Source organism: Castor canadensis, chromosome 8 (genome assembly GCF_047511655.1).
Source record: "Castor canadensis chromosome 8, mCasCan1.hap1v2, whole genome shotgun sequence".
NCBI classification, from domain to species: domain Eukaryota; kingdom Metazoa; phylum Chordata; class Mammalia; order Rodentia; family Castoridae; genus Castor; species Castor canadensis.
This window is the reverse complement of record NC_133393.1, coordinates 126739054-126760575: the sequence shown is the minus strand read 5'-3', so window position 1 is coordinate 126760575 and position 21522 is coordinate 126739054. Positions and strand designations below refer to the sequence as shown.

General features: G+C 37.3%; 1 pseudogene; it reads right to left on the bottom strand.

Annotated features, from left to right (window-relative positions):
• Positions 1-19394: 19394 nt before the first annotated feature.
• LOC109685486 (ADP-ribosylation factor 1 pseudogene) lies at positions 19395-20822 on the bottom strand (annotated as a pseudogene).
• Positions 20823-21522: the final 700 nt, after the last annotated feature.

Below are 21522 nucleotides of genomic sequence, written 5' to 3'. Positions count from 1 at the left end.
AGAGCATGTCACTAACCATGATTCCTTTCAAAGGTTCGAGCTGATTTAAGTAGAACTCTACTTGGTGGGATAACTGTTAGTCTTTGGATTAAGGCTGACACAGAAATGGCAATTCATGGAGAATTTGTGCAGAAAATTCAAGCAGGGCCACAGTGGGTGGCCAGCTCAGGTTTGGGAGCTGAGAGTACCTAAATTAAAATTATGTAACCTGAAAAAAAATTACTGACCTGTAGTCGCCACTGTTTCTTAGATCCTTTCAGAGATTTATCTGTTCTAGCAAGGGGTGAATTATTCATGACATTAACCCATGATGTTAAAGAAAACTTACAATAAAGCAATTCATTTAAAATTAAGAAAAACATGGATGACTGTTTACATGTCACTTTCAATAATTCATTCATAGTCCCTAAAGTCTGTTTTATTCCCTACCACAAGTTGTTGTTTTATGAATAAAGTTTAATCTTTGGTAAGCTCCTTTTCTGTAATTTATGGCATCTGGCTCCAAAGATTCCTGTGCAGCCAAGGAGCTTAGTCACAGATGTCAGCACCAGGTGGTAGCAAAAGCAAAGGGCTGACTTCAAAGAGCTAGAGAAGATTTGCAACAAATGTAATAAAAAGAATGATGCCGTAGGCATCATAACTGTCAGAAAGAGTCAGAATTGAGAAATGAAAATACAGAAATAAATCAACTTATGCTGGGTGCCACGTTTTCCAAGTTCCCTTACTCTTCAACTTTCATCCATCACTGAACCTGTGATCCCCAAATTAACCCCCAAGGACCTCTCCCAGGTCCTCCTCCCTTTCTACTCTACTCAAAACTCCTTTTCATGGAGCCAGCAGAGAAAGACTTAACAAGTTGAGAATCTTGTGAGTTAAGCTACACTTTGTAGTAGCAAAGTACACATAAATCCAGGAGTTTATAAAATGTTATTAAGTCTCTATCCTTTAATTCAGCTTCCTTTAGTGTTGTCCTTATTCACAGATAAGTCCTTGCCACAAGAGTCCCCAGAGTCTTTGATGCCCAAAACTTCAAAAGATTTCTCTTCCCACATGTTCTTAGGAATTCCTGAAAATAATTCTAATTGCTTAAAGTTGAGTTTCATGTTTAACTCCCAAGGCTGCGGAGGGAGGTGGATCTCCTCAGTTGGGAGCATTACCAAGGAGAAAAGGAATACCTTGTAAAAGAAAAAGGGAAACAGTCACTTGCAAGATACTAAGGTTGCGTTATAATTTGACTGTGTTTCCCAAGGGTTCATGTACTGGAAGCTTGGAACCCAGGGTGGTGACCTGTGATATAGAACCTTGAAAGGCAGGGTTTAGTGGGATCAGGTCATTGTGGGGACCCGCCTTTGGAAGGGATTAATGTGGTTATCATGGGACACTGCTTAGTTCTGCTGAGAGTGGATTGTTATAACAAAAGCAAGCAAGACTGGCCTCTCCCAACCTTCTGGCTTTCTGTCTCACCATATAATCTCTTTCTCTACATGTGCTCCTGCCATGATATCTTCCATGTTGTGATGCAGCCAAGGGAACTGTCATCAGACACTAAACTGGTGGGGCTTTTAGCTCCCAAAACTGGACTTTTAGCTTCCAAACTATACCAAATAATCTCCTTTCTTTATAAAGTACTCATCTTCACTTCATAAGGCAACAAATACACTGGATGAGCAAGAATACAGGGCTCCAAAATGCCAATTCCATGAGGTAATTTGAAAGGAAACTGTTGGGGATATATAAAACCAAGTTTCCTTCAAGTGACTCAAATCTATAGTAGGCAATAGGGGGTTACCAAGTTATTCTGTAAAAAGATAATTTTTTAACATCTTTTATCAAATGGTTATTTTGGGGATAAAGGATAGTGAGGTAAACAAGTTGTTAACAATATTAGGAAGTTGCTAGTACCCCTTAAGCAGTTGTAAAAAGGTTCTAAGATGCCTTCTGTAGCAGAGACAGGGAGGGCAGTAGTGTCCCAGTTGCATTATGCACTTCTCCTTCCAATCTTCCTCCAGTGTCTCTTATTGACTGAAAGTAGTCAGAAGCAATTGATACATGTGTAAGTTCATGTCCTCTGTGAAGAGAATGCCAAGATGCATCTAGAAATACAAGAGATTTGTTGGTAGTAACACCTATGAAAGATAATAAGAAGGAAAAGGAGTAAAGGAAGGCCATTGAGCCAATGCTGAAATGAGGTTTGTGAAATGAGACTGGGAATATCAGAGGACTGGCCAATGCCAAGTCATAGCCAAGGCTTCAGACTACGATAGAGTCTTCAGAAAGACTTAGCCAAGCCAACAGTTTACACTGGCATACAGATCCTTCATAGAAGGGTATTGTATCCCACCATTCTCAGACATCCACTGAAACTGCTAAGTAGCAAGGGGTCTCAGTTTCAGAGCACAGACAGATCCTGAAGGAGCTGGAGTTGGGTGCACTCAGTTTCCTGTCCTCACTGCACTGAAAGAATATGTAGGCCTTTTACCCTTCATGGCTGCTGTAGCAAAAAAGCCTCAAAAACAGAATGTTGTAGGCAGTTCTCAGTAACATAGAACTAAGCAGGAAAAGAAAGAGATCAGAGGAAAGAAGAAACAGGCTGATGACTTGCATTCAGGTAAAGACAGTAAAGAGTTTGAATAACTGCTCAATAATTGTGGCACATAGCGTTCTCCCATGCTTATATTTGTGAGCATAAATTTAGGGCTAAAATTGTTTCATAACTATTTAAGTAACCAACTTTTCTCAAGCCAAATGAATTCTATGTTTAAATGTTAAGAACTCATATGGTGAAGAGACAATCTACAGACTGGGGGAAAATGTTTTCAAACTATGCATCTGACAATAGGTTAATCTCCTGAATATATAAGAAACTCAAAAAAGTAAATAGCAAAAAAAAAAAAAAAAACAATTAAAAATAGCCAATAGATCTAAATAGACATTTCTCAAAAGCATACATATAAATGGCCAATGAGTACATGAAAAAGTGCTAAACATCAGTAATAATCATCAGGGAAATGCAATCAAAACCACAGTGAGATATCACCTAAGTCCATAAAGAATTGTTATTATCAAAAAGTCTAAAGATAACAAGTGCTGGTGGGGGTATGGAGAAATGGGAAGCCTTGCAGCTGTTTTGGGGAAAGAAAATTACTTCAGTAATTATGAAGACATTATGAAGGTTCTTCAAAAAATTAAAAATGCAAGGGCTGAGGTTAGCTCAGTGGTAAAACACTTCCCTAACATGCACAAAGCTCTGGGTTTGATCCCCAGCACTGAAAAAAAACAAAAAAAGTAGAAGCACTATATGATCCAGCAATGTTGCTGCTTGATGTATATCTAAAGAAAATAAAATCAGTATGTGAAAAAGACATTTGTAGTCCCATGTTTATTGCTCCATTATTGACAAGACATGGATAAAGAAAATATGGGAACCATACATTATAGAATACTATTCAGCGATAAAGCAAGATGAAATGCTGTCATTTTGATAACATGGGTGGAACTGGGGATCATTAAGAGAAGTAAGCAAGGCACAGAGAGATAAGAAACAAATGGTCTCACTCATATGCAAAATCTAAAACACTTCATCGCATAGAATTTGAGAGTAGAATGGTGGCTTCCAGCGTAGGGACAATATGGAGGAGGAAGAGATGGGGAGAAGTGGATCAGTGGGTAGTAAGAAACAGTTGGACAGAAGAAAGAAGTTCTGGCATGCTCTTGCACAGTAGATTGACTATAGATACTAACTAGGTGCTCTATTGTTCAAAAAAAGTAAAAGGAACTATTTTGAATGTTTCCTCATAAAAAAATGGTAAATATTTGAGAACTATATGTTTACTCTGATTTAAACATTATAATATATATATGTGTGTGTGTGTATGTGTGTACAAAAACTCCACATGGTACTCCATGAATATGTACATTTTTTTTGGTCTTATATATCAATTAAAAATAAATTTAATTTAAAAGAATCCATATGAGCAACTTATAAAAACCAGCTTCATTATGAGCAAACCTCACAACTCCTGATTTAGCTCTCCTTTTTTTGTAGATGGAAAACAGCCTCAAATAGATTGAGTGAGATGCTCCAATTCATAAACTAGTTTGTAGCAGAATCAACACTAAAGCTCTATTTTCTTCATTATTGCAAATCATGTATCTTATAGCGTTTACATTAATTTAAAAGATGATGCATAACAGTTTGCCACAACAGAAACTAGACCATTTTGCGTTTATCTCTGTATAAGAGGTAGGGGAAGAAACCAAGCCTACTTGATAGTTTATTCCTTAAGTTGACTTTGTTAAGAGGTCAAAGACAACCAGAAACAAAAATAAATAAACATACCCACTTTATCACTTTGGCAGGTATAGCAAATCCCTAATAAAGAAACATTTGTTATTAGGTTGAAAAGAGTCAACCTAGTCACAATCTGCTAAGTCATCAATTTAAAAAATATATAACTTTTGTGTATATTAAGTAGTTTTCTTATAAAAAACCCAACAGCATGTCAAAATCATATGAAAGTTCTCAGAATGCAGAGTAGTTTACATAAAGAGTGGTAATGAAATTTCAAGTTAAGTTTTTCTAGTGAGACTGTGGTAACATCTAATTTCCACCTCCTTAAAGCTTTATAAATATATGCCTTGCTATGGTCCTTTCTGAATAAGCACTATGGTCTTATCACTGCTTAGCCATTATGAAATGTTGAATTGTAAAATGTCAATCTTGTAATATATTTGCTTACAAATAGTTATACACTGGAATGTTGCTGTTGAATTACTTAGTTTCACTAAAGATAGATAGACTACAGAGAATTATTTAAAGACACCTTAGAAAAACTGCCTCTAGGAGATATTTGAACACACACATGCATTATCACCTGCAAAATATTACTAGACCTTGTGGACATCATGGTGTATTAAATTTTGCTACAAAAGGCATACAGGGACATACAAGGTTAAAGTTACAAAACTAAAAGATTAGATCAGCACCTCTGGAGCCATGCTATTTTAACTTTGTTTTATTTTTTTAAGGATAACTTGCAGACTTTGCTGAGTGAAGTACTTAATAAGTCTATAGCAACTGAATGGAAATAACAGAAAAAAGTAGAAACCATTTGAAATTCTTAAGAAACTCAACAGAAATTTGGCAGAAATACAGTTGTTCAACCTAATGAATAAACATGTACTCAATAATTACAAACCTATAAAAACATTTTATAGACTCTCTGAGCAAAAGCGGTACAAACAGAACAAGATTATAGTTTATCTATCTGAAAGACTGATGAAAAGTTAAAAAAAACACTTTATTGGTCTAAAAATAAATTCAAATAGTAGCAATGTTTAGAAAAGCAACTACTGAAATCATACCACAAAATGTTAAATAAGATTGAAAATATATTTTAATGTATGGTTTTAAAGTAACTTTTAAGTACTACTTTCATAATATGCATATTCAACACAGGCTCTAAAATAATCTGAATGTTAAAAATGTAGTTTTTCTGCCACGACACAAGAATAGTGTGATGTTTATTAAAGATATTTGGGTGATCTTGAGTATATTGTCAGCATACAAATTTATATTTCAAAGATTATGGTAATTTTTTGATAGCATGCTGTTTTTTATATGACAACAATATTTATAGGGAAAAAAAAACCTCATTAATATGAGTCATGTGAGCTTTTTTCTCCAATGGTCTATCTCAGGAAAATATGTAGTTCTGATTTTTTGTGTGGTACTGGGACTAAAATATACATTTCCTCCTTTAAGTTAATTTTTTCTCAGGTTTTTTGTCAAAGCAATGGGACATTACTAATGGGTGAGTGTAAACTCCACTATATATGCAGGAGGGAATTATAGCTCTATTCTATCCCTTCATACTATCTCTTCTGAAGAAGAGTGTCACTATGACAGATCAGATTTTAGGGAAATTTGTTTTTTGCTATGTCTAGGGAGCTGAGAACTGGTAATTAAGCTAACTGTTAGCAATTAAATGTCAGCATGCAGATATAATACGTTCAGACTATCTCATGAGATAAGCAAATTTAGGGACAGCTGTCTCTTGCAATGTGTTATGTCCTCTCCATTCACGCCCTTTGGATTTCAGTGGCAGGATAGTTGTATCAATCAGGATAGCCTTGGTTATGATGTAGTAATAAAAAATAGACATACTTTCAGTGGCTTAAAAAACAAAGGTATGCTCCTTACTCGTGATAATGCTTACTGAATCTTGAAATTGGTGCCTGAAACTGGAGTATGCTAGTTTATGTTTCATTGGCCAAAGCAAGTCACATGGCTTCTCCTAAGTCTAAAAGTGGGGGAAGAAGCGCCCTCCTATCACGTACCCAGAAGGATGATATGTGAAATATTTTGAGAACACATGGGACAACTACCATAATCACTCTTTGACGTCTTTGGGCTTGTGACTGTAGCAACGGAAGTAGGTGGCAACATCAGACCCAGTCAGAGGTTATATAACTTACTATACATGTTGTTCTGCAGAACTGCTTCCATTTAATTATGAATATTAATTCTACATTTAAAGTGTTCAAACTATGTTAGAGGATATAAGATGGTTAAAATAGCCGTGCGCTATTATATCCAGAGGCGATATTTAATAGTATCAACCATGAAGTATGAAGATATCTTGATGTTCTCCAATAGAAAGTCATTTTGTTGGTGACAATCAAACTAGAAACTTTTCTTTCCTCCAAAAGGAGTCAAGATAGAATAGAAAAAACACACTACCTTGGGGTAAATGGAAACCAGAGACAGTATTCAGAAGGTACTCAGAGATAGAAAGCAACAACGATGGGTGGGCATGGTGGCTCAAGCCTGTAATCATAGCTGTTTGGGAGCTGGATATCAGGAGGATCATGGTTCAAGGGCAGATGAGGCAAAACACTTCTGAGACCCCATCTCAACCAATGGCTGGCATGGTGGCACGCACTGTCATCCCAGCTATGTGGGGAAGCACAAATAGGAGGAACACGGTCCAGACAGTCCTGCATACAAAGTGAGAGCCTATCTCAAAAATAACCAACACACAAAAGGGTTGGCAGCATGGCTTAAGTGGTAGAACACCTGCCTGGCAAGCATGAGGCCTCTAAGTTCAACTCCCAGTCCTACCACTCCACCCAAAAACAGAGCAATGTTGTGTATATTCAGATAACAAGATCATCCCTAGCCAATGGGTCCTTTATTTTAAAAATTTACTGCATCCTAAACGTATTGATCTAAGGAAGTGACAATATAAATTCAAAACTGACATGAGGCCTGAAGAGAAATCAATAGACTTTGGACAGAGAGAATTCCTTTATTCAAGCAATAACTTTAAACAAATCTAGTTGACTGGGTTAGACCATCTATCATTTTCTATGTATTATTTGTGATAACCTACAAACATTTATGCTTCTACATATAGCAACATGTCAATAATTCTAATTCCAGACTTGGCTCCATCATTTAAATAATAATTTATTATCTTTTATAAAATCATAAGTTGACAAATCCTATCCAGCTATTATTATGCATTGCTTTTTGTATTAGGTAACTCAGATTTATAATTACAGCCAAAATGTGGAACTCAGAATATGATGCAAAGGACAAAGAGGGATCTAGGCCTGTTCCTTTGGAAGTGTCCTGGGAGATGACAAGATTTCAGAAGGAAATGACTGTCAGTCCTTATAAAGGGTGAACCTTAGACATAGAGGTTTATCTCTCTCCTGAGAGCAGCAGAGCAGCTTCCTTTCAAGGGCATTACAGTATAGAAACTGAAAATTCAATACAGAGCTGAAGAAGAGGGTCCTTTGCCTCTTTTATGCCCACCATATAAGCCTCCTCAGTCCTCATGTCTCTCTAGAGAGGGCAATCCTTCCACAATGGTATATGAGCTTGAATTTCTTCATGTCAGAGAAAGAGTTGAGATCTCAGCAACATATTTAACTCAATCAGTGGAACTCTGATATTCCTTACACTCTTGGCTTCAAGAACTGGATTTTTACTTGCTTTCTTTGGATATTCATTCATTCATTCAAAAATACTCATTGAGTACTTATTATGTATTAAACATGCAAGTCAGTGCTGGCTATATAGTTGTGAATAAACCAGGCATGTTCCCTGATTTCATATAGCTTAAAGTTAATGAAAGGAAAAGAAATAACAAGTAACTAGTTATATTGGTAATTTGAAGGAAAAGAACAGGAGATCATAAGAGAGAATAAGGAGGACTTACTTGGGAATGGAACGTGGCATGTGTAGATAGCTAAGAGATGTGATGGCTCCAGTGATGTGAGAAAAGAAAGGGAAAGTTGTGTTATAGTCAAGAGCCATGAGGCAGGAACAAGCTTGGCACACTGAAGAGGTTGAAAGAGCTCAATGTGACTAGAGAACAGTGAGCAGGGATTCATTGGCATGAGATGTGGTTGTAGATATTGAATCAAGATAAATTTGTTTTTAACCAGCTTTGGTACCTGAAAATATGGTCAAAGTGGCCTCCTTATCTAGAGAACTATAACTTAGCTTGATCATATAAGCAAATTATACCCTGACCTATGACTAATGGCCTTGTAACCAAGCAACTGAGCCTCAGCCAATCATTATCAAGTTCCAGCCAGTCAGAGAATGAAAACCATCAAAGCTTGACCATATAAGGAAATGCCAACAGCAGTCAACCAAGTTGTTTCTGCACTTCACTGCCTTTTCTCTGTTTAAAATATGACCTGCACATTTGGTGGGGTGGTGCATTCTGAACCATCTTTGATCTGGAAAAGACTGCTCAGTTCCAGGAAATTTTTCTTGCTCAAGTAACCTTTGTTAAATTTAACTGGTCTATAGTTTTTTCTTTTAAAAGAGAGTAGGCAGAGTCTGAACTTTGCAGGGGCTTACAGATCATGCTAAGTATTTTGGTATTTTACTTTAAGCACAAATGGAAGCTTTTGAAGGATTTTAAGCAATGAAGTGATGTGAGGAGAGAAATGTTTTTAAGTGTTCATTCTGACTGCAGTGAAAAGAATGGAAAGGAGGAAAATTTAAGAGGGCGAATGAGTTGGCTTTCTTGTGGTACAAATTTGTACAGTCCAGGGATGTCCTAATCAAGAGGTCTAGGGTAGTAGTCAGGGAGATAGAAACAGTCTGGTAATGAAATTGCCCAGAGTTGATGAAAGTTTTAGTACCAGGGTTGGGTAAGTTGGGTGTGAGGAAAATTATTTTGTTTTTTATTTGGCCAATGATACTGTCACTCATTGTAATTTGTTCAGTGATGGAGACATTCACTGATAAAGTTGAATTGGGATAGGAATTGTGGTGTTAAATAATGATGAAGAAGGTTTGGTTTAGGGGATGTTTGGATCCTTTTGAAACTTCTTGTTCAAATATGGAGATGACACAGTAACCAGCCCTCAAACAAGATTATGGTTGGACATCCAAATCTGTGAGCCTTGATGTAGATATTTAGTTATAAGTATTAATTAGATCACTTAAAGAGTACAGAATGAGAAGAAAGTGAGTATCTATGGAATGTCAACAAATTACCTACAACCTAGCTACAGTACGAATTTCCAAGGAAAGAGGATATAATTTGGGGCTTATTGTAATTCATCTTTATATAATTCTGATAAACTAAACAATTTAGTGTAAAGCAGAAGATTTCCTATTATGGATCTTGAGAAAAAAATTTACTTTAAACACAATCATTTCCCTTCCCATGGATGTCAATGTAATTAATAAAATTCCAAAAGATTTCCTAAGAATCAGTGTAATTAAGAAGTAATATGATTAGCGGACACACTGGGGAGTAAATAATAACTTACCATGATAATCAACTCAGATTGATTATTATTTTCTCCAGTGCAATGTTAAATAAGATTTTAAATTAAATTTTACTTTTCAGATTAACAGTGTTTTCTGGTCCTATAATGCTATTAATCTACAGGAGAGATTTTACTTTTAGAGTATAAGCAAATCAAGTAAGAGGATTCCTAAGACCAGAAGAGTTTATTTAGCAAGTTAAACTACTATTGCTGCCATAAACACTATTACACTATTACACTATTACATTAATTAGTATTAATTAGTATTTAGTGTCAAAGAAAACTTTTCCAAGTTTCTCAAGGGTACTTCCAGATAGTCTTAAATTTATTTCAAGGAAGTTTTAGGCAGACAACTTTAGATGCTCCTAATTACTGGAGCCAGGAAATCTCTAAGGGTAAAAAACCTCCAACTACATTTTCATATTAAAATCCAATTATGCACTGAGGAAGAAGAACAGCAAACTTAGAGACCAGCGTATGTTCAGAATAACTCACATATATTACAAATAGGCTTAATAGAAAATGTTAGTTAAAACTTCCAAGTTTTTTTCTTAGAAATCAGAAAAAAAGCATGTAGTGAAAGTTAAACAAAACAAAATTTAGAGGCTTTTCTTGGGGGGGTGGAAGATGGTGAAACTCAGGGCTTCACACTTGCTAAGAAGATGATCTATTGCTTGAGCCATGCCTCCAGCTCTTTTTGTTCTGGTTATGTTGGAGATAGGATCTCACTTTTTGCTCAGACCAGCCTGAACTGTGATCTTCCTATTTTATGCTACCTGCCGTAGCTAGGATGACAGGGGGGTACCACCATGCCCAGTTAATTGGTTGAGATGGGATCTCATCAACTATTTGCCTCCACATCTCAGCCACCTAAGTAGCTAAGATTACAGGTGAAAGCCACTGGCACCTGGCCAAATCTTAGTATTTAAAAAATGGATTCAAGTTCATGAAAATATAAAAATCAACATTGTCTTTATCATGACATTCTTATATATAATATATATTCTATCTGGTGGCCACTTAACAAAAGGCTAGAAATATGATAGATTTGTATGTGCCATAAACATTCTTAGGCTGTGTCTCTGCAAAAGTTCAAAAAAGAATAAACTAGAATACATGAGTGTGAACAAAGTTCTTTTTAAAGCAGTAACTGTGGGTGGGTCATTTCAGTTAGATTTTTTTTTTTTCTTGAACTGGCTCATCTTTTAAACAACGGAATCTTTAGTCAAAGTGACAACTGCTTCTTAAGGAGTCTTTTGTTTTCTCTGACAATTATATTTCTTTGAGAACTTATTCCTGATCAGCTTTCCTTGAACTTTTTGATCCTACCTTTTGGTTTAAGTAGGTTATCTCAGCCAGGAATGACCAGGTCCTGAATCTTTATTTTTGGAATCTTAGTCAGCTTTCAAAGTTGTGCACAAAGAAGAAATGTCCCTAGATGAAGGGCAAAAACAACAAGGGGATTGGACTTTGATCACATGATAAAGCGAGAGCACACTTGGGAGGTATGAGGATAGGTAAGACACCCAAAAAACTAGATAGCATTTGTTGTCCTCAGTGCAGAGAAACTAAAGCAGATACTTTAAAGCGACAGAGGCCAATAGGAGAAGGAGACCAGGAACTAGAGAAAAGGTTAGTTGGAGAAGAATTAACTTAGAAGATAACACACATGCACAGGAAATCAATGTGAGTCAACTCCCTGTATAGCTATCCTTATCTCAACTAGCAAAAACCCTTGTTCCTTCCTATTATGGCTTATACTCTCTCTTCAACAAAATTAGAGATAAGGGTAAACTAGTTTCTGCCTGGTAGTGAGGGGGTCGGTGGGGAGAGGAAAGGGGTTGGGGGGTAAGGGAGGGGGCAGGGGGAAGGGGGGAGAAATGACCCAAACATTGTATGCACATTTGAATAGAAGGAAAAAAAAAAAAGAAGAAGAAATGTCCCATATTCCTCCCTGCTAGAAATAATTTCCCTGGTGCTTTCTATAACATCCTCATCAAAAGCAGAAGCATTTATCAGACACCTGCTTTGGGCCAGGCACTATGCTAACTAGAAGTGTTAAATTCTTTTTTTAATTACTTCCAAATCCTAGAGATTTTGCTTTATACTTGGCCAGGGTTATCATTGTACAGGATCCTAAGTTCCCTATAGGCAGAAACTGAGTGGTATTTATCTTTTTATACTCTAATGTTTAGCACAGCTTCTACCCTTGAACAAAAGAGAAAGTCAGTCAATACTGCTTGAATGTGTGAGACCCTCCTTTCAAGTACTCATTCAGAATGGTCAGTACAGGGAGTGCTGAGAAGCATTTTGCAAGCAGTTTTTTTATTCAGGGCTGTACTCTTTAAATCATTGGAGAATTACATGTGGCTTTGTTAGCAACAGTTTGAAGCTGGTTCAGTTCCTTTAGTTGATATGAAGACTGACTGATGTTAATAAGTGACTTGTGATTTGAAATTTGGTTTTACTGAATATGAGATTGTGACAATTGACAGAAGTCTTCCATTGGAGAACTGAAAAGAGAAGCTTCATTGTCTTCACGCATGGTGGAAGTAACAGAGGAAAAGACTGCTTCAGCCCTCTTTGAAAGACCAAGGGTCCTCATTAGCCAGAAACGGTAGCCTACAAATTTCTTAGCCTGGCAATCAGGGCCTAAAATGATTGTGTCCCTGTTTATTTTCTGGCTCATAGTACCTATCTCCTTGCATTCTGTTCTCTGAATAGGCTCAGCTCTCTTATCTTAGAGATTTGTTCTTGCACTTTCTCTGCCCATTTCTCATTTCTCTATACGTTCTACTATCCCAGGAATGTTCATATGTTGGGAGGTTTAATAAGCTTAAATAAAACCTCCTATAGGAAACTGAAAATAGATTAGGGCCCCTAGTGTCCTGTGTTTCTCCTCATCATGACAACTTACCTCCCTCCTACTGCTCTTGCACTGAGTTTCTCTCTTACCCCTAGACTCTCCATGTCTTGAGCACTTACTAGTCACCAGGATGTCTAATTTTATGTGTCAATTAGGCTAGGCCACATTACCCAGATATTGGTCAAGCATTCTAAATTTCGGGGGAGGGTAGTTTTAAAATAAAATTTCCATTTAAATAAGTAGAAATTACTAAAGAAGATACCCTCCATAATGTGAGGGTTCTCGTCCAGATAACTGGACTTCTTAAGAGAAAAAAGGCTAGCTTCCCCAAAGGAAGTGAGAACTCTACTGGGTGACTTCCTTCATACTTTCCTCTGCACTCTTCACTGGGTCTCCAGCCTGTTGACCTGCTCTTCAGATTTTGAACTCGCTAGCCTTCATAATCACATAAACCAATCCAGTGAGATAAATCTCAATCTCTTTCTCATACACACACACAAAATGAATATAAATACATTCTTTCTCTGGAGAACTTTGACTGATAATGTTGCCAGTTTGTATCTCTTACTGAGCTTAGTGCCTGGATTACAGAGTGAATCAAATAATACTTGATTATGTTGAAATACCTTAAATCAATCTGACTTGCAGGGAAGAAAATGTTGTGGAAATGGTATTAAGACTTCTCAAGTCAGGAGCCTTCAGCGGATAAGCTACTGTAAGCAATGATTGATTTTACTACCTTAGAGTTTCTTCTTTTCTGGTCCAGAAGAAATGAAGAGTAATACAAATATTCATCCGTTAACACTTCAGCCTTTGGCTTTGCGTAAAATTGGCGTTCTGTTTGGTGACAAAAATCTACTTTTATCAGTCATAATAGTGCTTGTCCAACAATCTTAAGTATGAAAGTCTTAAAATCTTCTAGACAAAGGCAGGTGCCAAGCTCTGGTCTTTGTGGGATTATCCCAGGTTTCTCAAAATCATTCAGAAAGGGACACTCAGAAAGGAAACAGCCTCTCTGTCCATATTTAAATATCTTCATCCCCATAATTTATAATTTACCACAAAATGTTGAATTATAAACATTTTAGACCTGGACAAAATTCTTAAGAGTATTGAACAGGTTCTTAAATACTTAATATGAATAAGGAAAGGACCTAGTAGGAAACTTTTAAAAAATTTTATTAGGATACATTCATTGTTCAGGGGAGATTCACTGTGACAATTCTAAATAAACTTATATTGTACATTGGTTAGATCACCCCCACCATGTTTCCTTCTCAACTCCCTCCCCACCCCACTTCAAGAAATCGTAAGAGATTTCATTGTTCTATTTAGTGTAAGTATATGAAGTCCATCAACCATATTCCCTTACCTTAATTTCCTTTGTTCTCTCTCCCCCTTCCTACAAATACTCCCCTTCATACACACTGTACCAATTTTAAAGTCCTATCTTTCTTGTTAATTTCTAAACATCAAAGGGGTTTCTCGATGTATCCCTGTGAGTATACTTTACTTTGGTCCATTCAACCCTTTTATTACTCCCCCTTGCCCCTTCCCTCCCACCACCCCTTTTTCAACAGCTTTCAATACATATTGTTAAATCCTCTATGTTCACAGATGTTATGTTTTATGATATTGTTGACACTCTATCATTCTCTTTTCCTTTCCCTCCTTTGCCAAGTTCCATAGAATAGTTCCACTGTTACAAACATGTTTTATGTATAAGTTTGTATATGATCACGTTTGTTTTTGTGTATATGTTTATCTTTTGGATATATCTTTCACATATTAGAGAAAACATGTGGCCTTTGTCTTTCTGAACCTGACTTACTTCACTTAACATGATATCCTCCAGTTGCATCCATTTACCTTCAAATCACATTGTGTCATTCTTCCTTAAGATTGGGTAAAACTCCATTTTCTTGATTAACTCATCAGGTATAGGGGATGTGGGCTGTTCCCATAGCTTGGCTATTGTGAATAGTGCTGCTATAAACACCAGCATGCAAATGTCTCCATTGTATCCTGACTTAACATTCTTTTGGATGTATGCACAGGAATGGTATCACTGGATCATATGGCAGTTGTAGCATTTTGAGGAATCTCCATACTGCTTTCCATAATGGTTGTACTAATTTGCATTCCCACCAACAGTGTATAAGGGATCCTGCTTCACCGTACCCTCACCAGCATTTGTTGTTTTGCACATGAAGATGGCTATTCTAAGTGGGGTGAGATAAAATCTAAGTATACTTTTGATTTGCATCTCTTTTATAGCCAGGGAAGTTGAACACTTCTTCATGTTTTTTTTTTTGTTTGTCTTGTTTTTGTGTGTGTGTGTGTGTGTGGTACTGGGGTTTGAATTCAGGGCCTAGAACTTGAGTCACTCCACAAGCCCTTATTTATTTGTGTGTGTGTGTGATGAGTTTTTGTTGAGATAAGGTCTCGAGAACTATTTGCACCATCTGGCTTCGAATCACAATCCTACTGATCTCTGCCTCCTGAGTAGCTAGGATTATAGGCATGAGCAGCCAGCACCCAGCTCTTCATGTATTTATTGGCCATTTATTCCTCTTCCTTTGAGAATTCTCTATTTAATTTATGTGCCCATTTCTTCACTGTGATGTTGATTCTTTGGGGGTTAAGTTTTTGAGCTCCCTGTAGATTCTGGATATTAGTTCTTTATCAGATGAATAGCTGACAAAGATTTTCTTCCATTCTGTAGCAGTCTCTTAAGTCTAGTGATGCTTCTTTTGCTGTGCAGAAGTTTTTTAGTTTGATGCAGTCACGTTTGTTCATTCTTTCTCTTAGATGCAGAGCTGCTGGAGTTCTCTTTAGGAAGTAATTCCCTGTACCTATATGTTCCAGTGTATTTCTAACTACTTCTTGTAGTTGTTTCAAAGTTTCAGGCTTTATATTAAGGTCTTTGATCCACTTTGAGTTGATATTAGTACAGGGTAAGAGACAGGTATCTAGCTTCTACATGTGGCTATCCAGTTTTCCTAGAAGCATTTGTGGAAGAGGTTGTCTTTTCTCCATTGTGTGTTTTGAGCTCTTTTGTCAAAGATCAGTTGGCTATAGATGTGTGGATTTATATCTGGGTCTTCTATTCAATCCACTGGTCTCGATGCCTACTTTTATGCCAATACCACGCTGTTTTTATTGTTATGGCTCTGTAATATAATCTAAAGTCAAGAATCGTGATGCCTCCATCATTGGACTTTTTGCTCCGAATTGCTTTGTCTATTTGAGGGTTTTTGTGTTTCCATATGAATTTTAGGATTGAGTTATTTTCTAACTCTGTGAAGAGTGTCTTTGGGATTTTGATAGGGATTGCATTGAACATGTAGATTGCTTTTGGCATCTACATTTCACAAAGCTGGTTCTGCTGATCCATGAGCATGGGAGATCCTTCCATCTTCTGATGTCTTCTTCGATTTCTCTCTTCAGTGATTTATAGTTTTCGTTGAAAAGGTCTTTGGGTTCCTTCATTAAATATATACCTAGGTATTTTTTGAGGCTATGGAAATGAGATTGTTGCCTTGATTTTTTTCTTAGTCTGTTCATTGTTTGCATATAGGAACGCTACTGATTTATGTATATTAATTTTGTATTCTGCTTCTTTGCCAAAGAGTTTTTGGTGGAGTGGAGTTTGTGGGTTCCTTTAGGTATAGGAACATATCATCTGCAAATAGAGATAATTTGACTTCTGGAAGACTTTCTTCTACCCATTCGAGTTAAACTTCTCACATAGAGCATCCTGGGTATTTATAAATCCATGGAGATGCTTGGATGGCATGAGTGAAAGATTTTAGGTAGCATTTATGATTTAGTATAGCTAATTTGTGATTCTTGGAGGCAGCAACTTGTCTCTTGTGACAATAGAAAGGATAGGAAGGTCACTGGGCCCAGATGATAACTCACTCTTTAAGTGAGACTGATTTGTGCAGCTTTTCACTAACTTTGACAACTTCCTTGCTTTCCTTCCAAAGAAAAAAAGTTAAAACAACCACAAAATGAATGAGCTATTAACAAATATACACAAGCTGTTAGTATCAGAGAGTAAGAGATGAAAGGAAACAAGAAAAGTAAGCTTCCAACACCCACAAACCAGATAATACATTCTGATCCAAAATCAGCGTCATTTATTTCCTAAAATTGTTTTCCCTGTTATATATTATTTATTCATAATATAATCTCTTAAAACTTTGATTCTACCTGCAAAATTTTAACATCTCCAAGTTTTTTCTTACGTTATTTTGAGATGTTTTTCTGAAAGCTCTACAAATAAATAAATATAATTTGATTTTCTGAAAACAAACAAAGAGCACAGAAAGAATTTTCTGATTCACACTTATTTTGCTGCAGGTATGCTAACACTTATTTTGAATATGATTGACATAGAGTGTCAAAAAGTAGGTCAGTCTCCCTAATGTTACATAAATTAGTATGTTTAACCATGTGTTATCTAATAAACAAAATGGAAAATAGTTTATTTGACAACCAAAAAAGTGAATAGCACATTCTGCAGTAACTTTAATTTCCCATGCATTCCTACAACTTTGCAGTTATTTATAGATCTTTTCCCAGAATAATTTGTAATCTAAATGGCTTAAGTTTAAAGCTACAGGAAATGACTTACAGCATCTTTCACTATGAGGTCTTTTCTTTCCCCATCCATTGGGGTAAAAACAGAATATGTGTGCAAAATTGCTCATAATATTTGAGGGAGAAGCTATGATCTTCACTGATTAAGCCTCACAAAAATAACTTTTATATGACACTTAATAATACAAATTATGCTTTTGCATATATTAGCATAGTCATTCTCAGAATTGATGTCAGTTTTTAGTGAAGATCAACAAAGAACCTCTCATTCCAGTAAATAAATAAATGAATGAATAAATAAATAAAACCCAAATCCATCATGATTTGTGTAGGAAGAGCTCAGATAGAAAAATCTTGGTCCATCCTTTCCTCTTAAGAGGCATGTCTTTCTGTTGTTCTTTCATTAAACTCTAGTCTGGCTCTCAGGACAGAAGGTAAAGGTTCTTTCTGCAGTCTATGACTTTGTTCATTTTGGCATAATTAAACCAGAATAACCTTGTCAAAAGACCTCTGCATTTAAACACTAACAACAACAACAACAACAACCTGGTGTTTCCATATTTACATAGCACATTTCTAAATCTATAAGCTATGCCAAACGATCAAAGCAAACAATATAATAAATTACAACAAATGATTTTTTATACAGCCCTCTTCTCTGACAAAAATTGCCTGCTACCTTCTGATGTGTCAGTACAACTCTAATCACTATTGATACTCTCTCCTTTTCAGCCACTTAGCTCTTTGTGATTTTTGATTTGGCCTTTATCTCTCTCTCCAGACCCATGTTCAGAATTTTTTTTCTTGTTCTTTTTTGGTGTCATGAGTGCTCCTGCTACAAGTCCAGGAAAAAAGAAAATCATCTAAGATGATCTTCCCTTTCCTCCCATTTCACACTGGCCTAGTTAACTGCTGCTGATCTTTTAGATGTGAAGTCAAATGCCCAATCCCTTGACCTTTCTTCATATGCCATTCCCACAGCCTAAGCCAACTTCCCTTCTGGACAGCTCTCCTAACCCAAAGCTCTTTCCAAATTCTTACTTCACACAGTCTCTAATTAAGCATTTGTCGATGGAATATGCATTAATGATTATTTTCTTTCACTAATCTATTACCATCCATTAAGGGCATAGTCATGTCTGTTTTACTGTTATTGTATCCATAAAACACACTAAGTGTAGGTTAAATTAATGGACAAATGGATGTATAAATAGAACAGGACTGGTTGGGTGCATCCTCCTAGATATATTCTCTAAATATATATAATCCTATTTGTGTTACGGTATCATGATATTGTAGAAAAATGTTGTCCAATAGAAATGTGAATCCTCAATGACATTTTAAACTTTCTAGTAGAATTTTTAAAAAAACAAGTAGGATTAATTTTGACATTATATTTTTCTTCTTTATTCATATGTGCATACATTGTTGGGGCTATTTCTCCCCCTGCCCCCCACCCCTTCCCTCTCCCCCTCACCCCACTCACTTCCAGGAAGAATCTGTTCTGCCCTTTTCTCCAATTTTGTTGAAGAGAAGACATAAGCAATAAGAAGAAGAACAAAGCATTTTTGCTAGTTGAGATACAGATAGCTATACAGAGAGATTCCTAGCATTGCTTCCATGCACTAGTGTGTTACAACCCAAGTTGATTCATCTCTTCCTGACCTTTCACTAATTCCTGATCCCCTTCCCATATTGACCTCTGTCGCTTTAAGGTTACCATATTAGCATATCTGCAGTGGGGACATCAAACACTTTCAAGTTTTGGGTTTCCTACCTGTCCCCATTCCTCCTGTATGTGCTCTCCCCTTATCATGTGACCTAAGTCCAACAACATTTTTGCATTTGCCCTAGATCTAAAGTCTGCATATGAAGGAGAATATATGGTTTTTGGCCTTCTGAGCCTGGCCATCTCGCTCAGGATGATGTTCTCCAGTTCCATCCATTTACTTGCGAATGATAAGATTTCATTCTTCTTCATGGCTTAGTAAAAGTCCATTGTGTATAAATACCACATTTTCTTTTTTTTTTTTTTTGAAATAGTTGAGACTTTATTCTAATAGCTATAATTACAGTGCTTGTTGAAATGAAAACTGAAAACAAGTATACAAAACAGTTGATTACTAATCGTGTATTGAAAGCAGTAAGAGGTTCCACGACACCAAATAAACCAGTTCTGAGGTTTCCCCAAGATAAATTTAACAGCTCCAACTTCTTCAGTGTTTATCAAAATACAAAAGAAAAAAGTAGAGGTCGTCGTTTTCGATGGCAAATCGGACCCTTGCAGGCTGAGGGAGGAAGCTATTTCACACATGGAGATGGGGGTGCTCCAGGGCTTTGGGTCTGGAATGGACTGACCCTCCCAGCTTGCACACGCTTCTGCTGGTGAGACCCAGGCCTCCTGCCAGCGCTTAGAGTAAGCGCAAGAGCGAGCTAGGAACACAGGCTGCCGCTTGGCCACACACTCACCAAGGATGAGGCTGTGCCCTGCAGCCCCATGATGGCCCCTACCCGCCCCTAGGTGACCACGTGAGCACGAGTACAAGCACGACGCTATGGAATGCAGGTGACCCAAAGACAGGCGAGTCACAGGGGCTCTACTGTGTCCATGCAGCGAATGGTTTGTTCATCACCGTATCTCCCATTCCCATAAGGGAACAGCTGATTTGATGGACTAGCATTCAGGCGGTTACTGCAAAACCTACACTAGGCATAGTCTCCCTTCTGTGTGTTCAAGTGTTCTGCTTATCTTGTATTTTTAACTATTTTAAAAAATGCACTGAGTTTGGGTTAAAAACCAGCCACCAAATGGATCCTGACACTGATCTATAGCTCAGTGGCTCCTGGAGACCAGGTGCCCAAACACCCAAATCCCTTCTCAGTACTGACAGTGAGTTGATTCTCTTTACAATAAAAAAAGCTGAGTAATATTGCATAGGAGTACCAGAAACTGCCTCAGTGGAAACAGAAACTATTTACATTAAATAAAAACCTGGCTGCAGGCTGCGTCTGCACATGTACAGCATGATGCGATGCACACTGTGACCAACCCATGGAGACAGCTTCTGGCACTCAGGACCACAGAGTCGCACGTTTGCCACATGAGAGGAAAGCGGAGGGCGGAGAGGAGGAAGTGAGGGGGAGGGGGAGTTCTGGTTCACTTCTGGTTCCGGAGCTGATTGGACAGCCAGTCCAGTCCTTCATAGAGCCCGTCCCCACTGGTGGCACAGGTGGCCTGAATGTACCAGTTCCTGTGGCGTAGAGAGTGCAGCCCCAGCTTGTCTGTGATTTCAGCAGCGTTCATGGCATTGGGAAGGTCCTGCTTGTTGGCAAACACCAGGAGGACAGCATCCCGGAGCTCATCCTCAGCCAGCATCCGCATGAGCTCCTCACGGGCCTCATTCACACGCTCTCTGTCATTGCTGTCCACCACGAAGATCAAGCCTTGGGTTAAATACCACATTTTCTGAATCCATTCGTCAGTAGTGGGGCATCTTGGCTGTTTCCATAACTTGACTACTGTGAATAGCGCTGTAATAAACATGGCTGTGCAGGTGCCTCTGGAGTAACCTGTCACATTCCTTTGGTTATATCCCCAGGAGTGGGATGGCTGGATCATATGGCAGATCTGTTTAGTTTTTACAGAAGCCTTCATATTGTTTTCCGGAGTGGTTGTACTATATTTTAACCTAAAAAAACCAAAAGAATACAAGCTTTTCAGGTAATCAACACAAACTATTTTAATGAGATATTTTGTATTTTTCTTACTAAATCCTCAAAGCATAGGTATATGTTTCACAGCACACCTCAATTTGAACTAGGCACATTCCAAATTCTTAGTAGTTACATGATCTTACAAAGTCTGGAGAGCCAGTAGCAAACTGCCAGAAGTTTGTGTGCACAAGGAAAAATGCTGGAAGGTAAGGCAGAAGTCATTTTAGTGTATACTTGAAAACATTCTGGCTCAACATCATTGATTTTGGTGAAAGGAGAAGAAATACTATGAAAATAGTTGAATATTTATACTAATTGCATTGTCTGGCCCTGATTTCTCATTTTTTCCTATCAAGCAATCCAAGTGAGACGTTCCTACAGAAAGTAATTTCATTTTTCCCTAAAATCTGAGCAAAATAATGAGAACACATGGTAGTTGTGAGAGTGTCACATGAGATGGACTACAATGAAAGGGACCCTGGTATTTGGGGGATGGAGAAGATATGGCAGGACAGAAGTGACAGCACAGA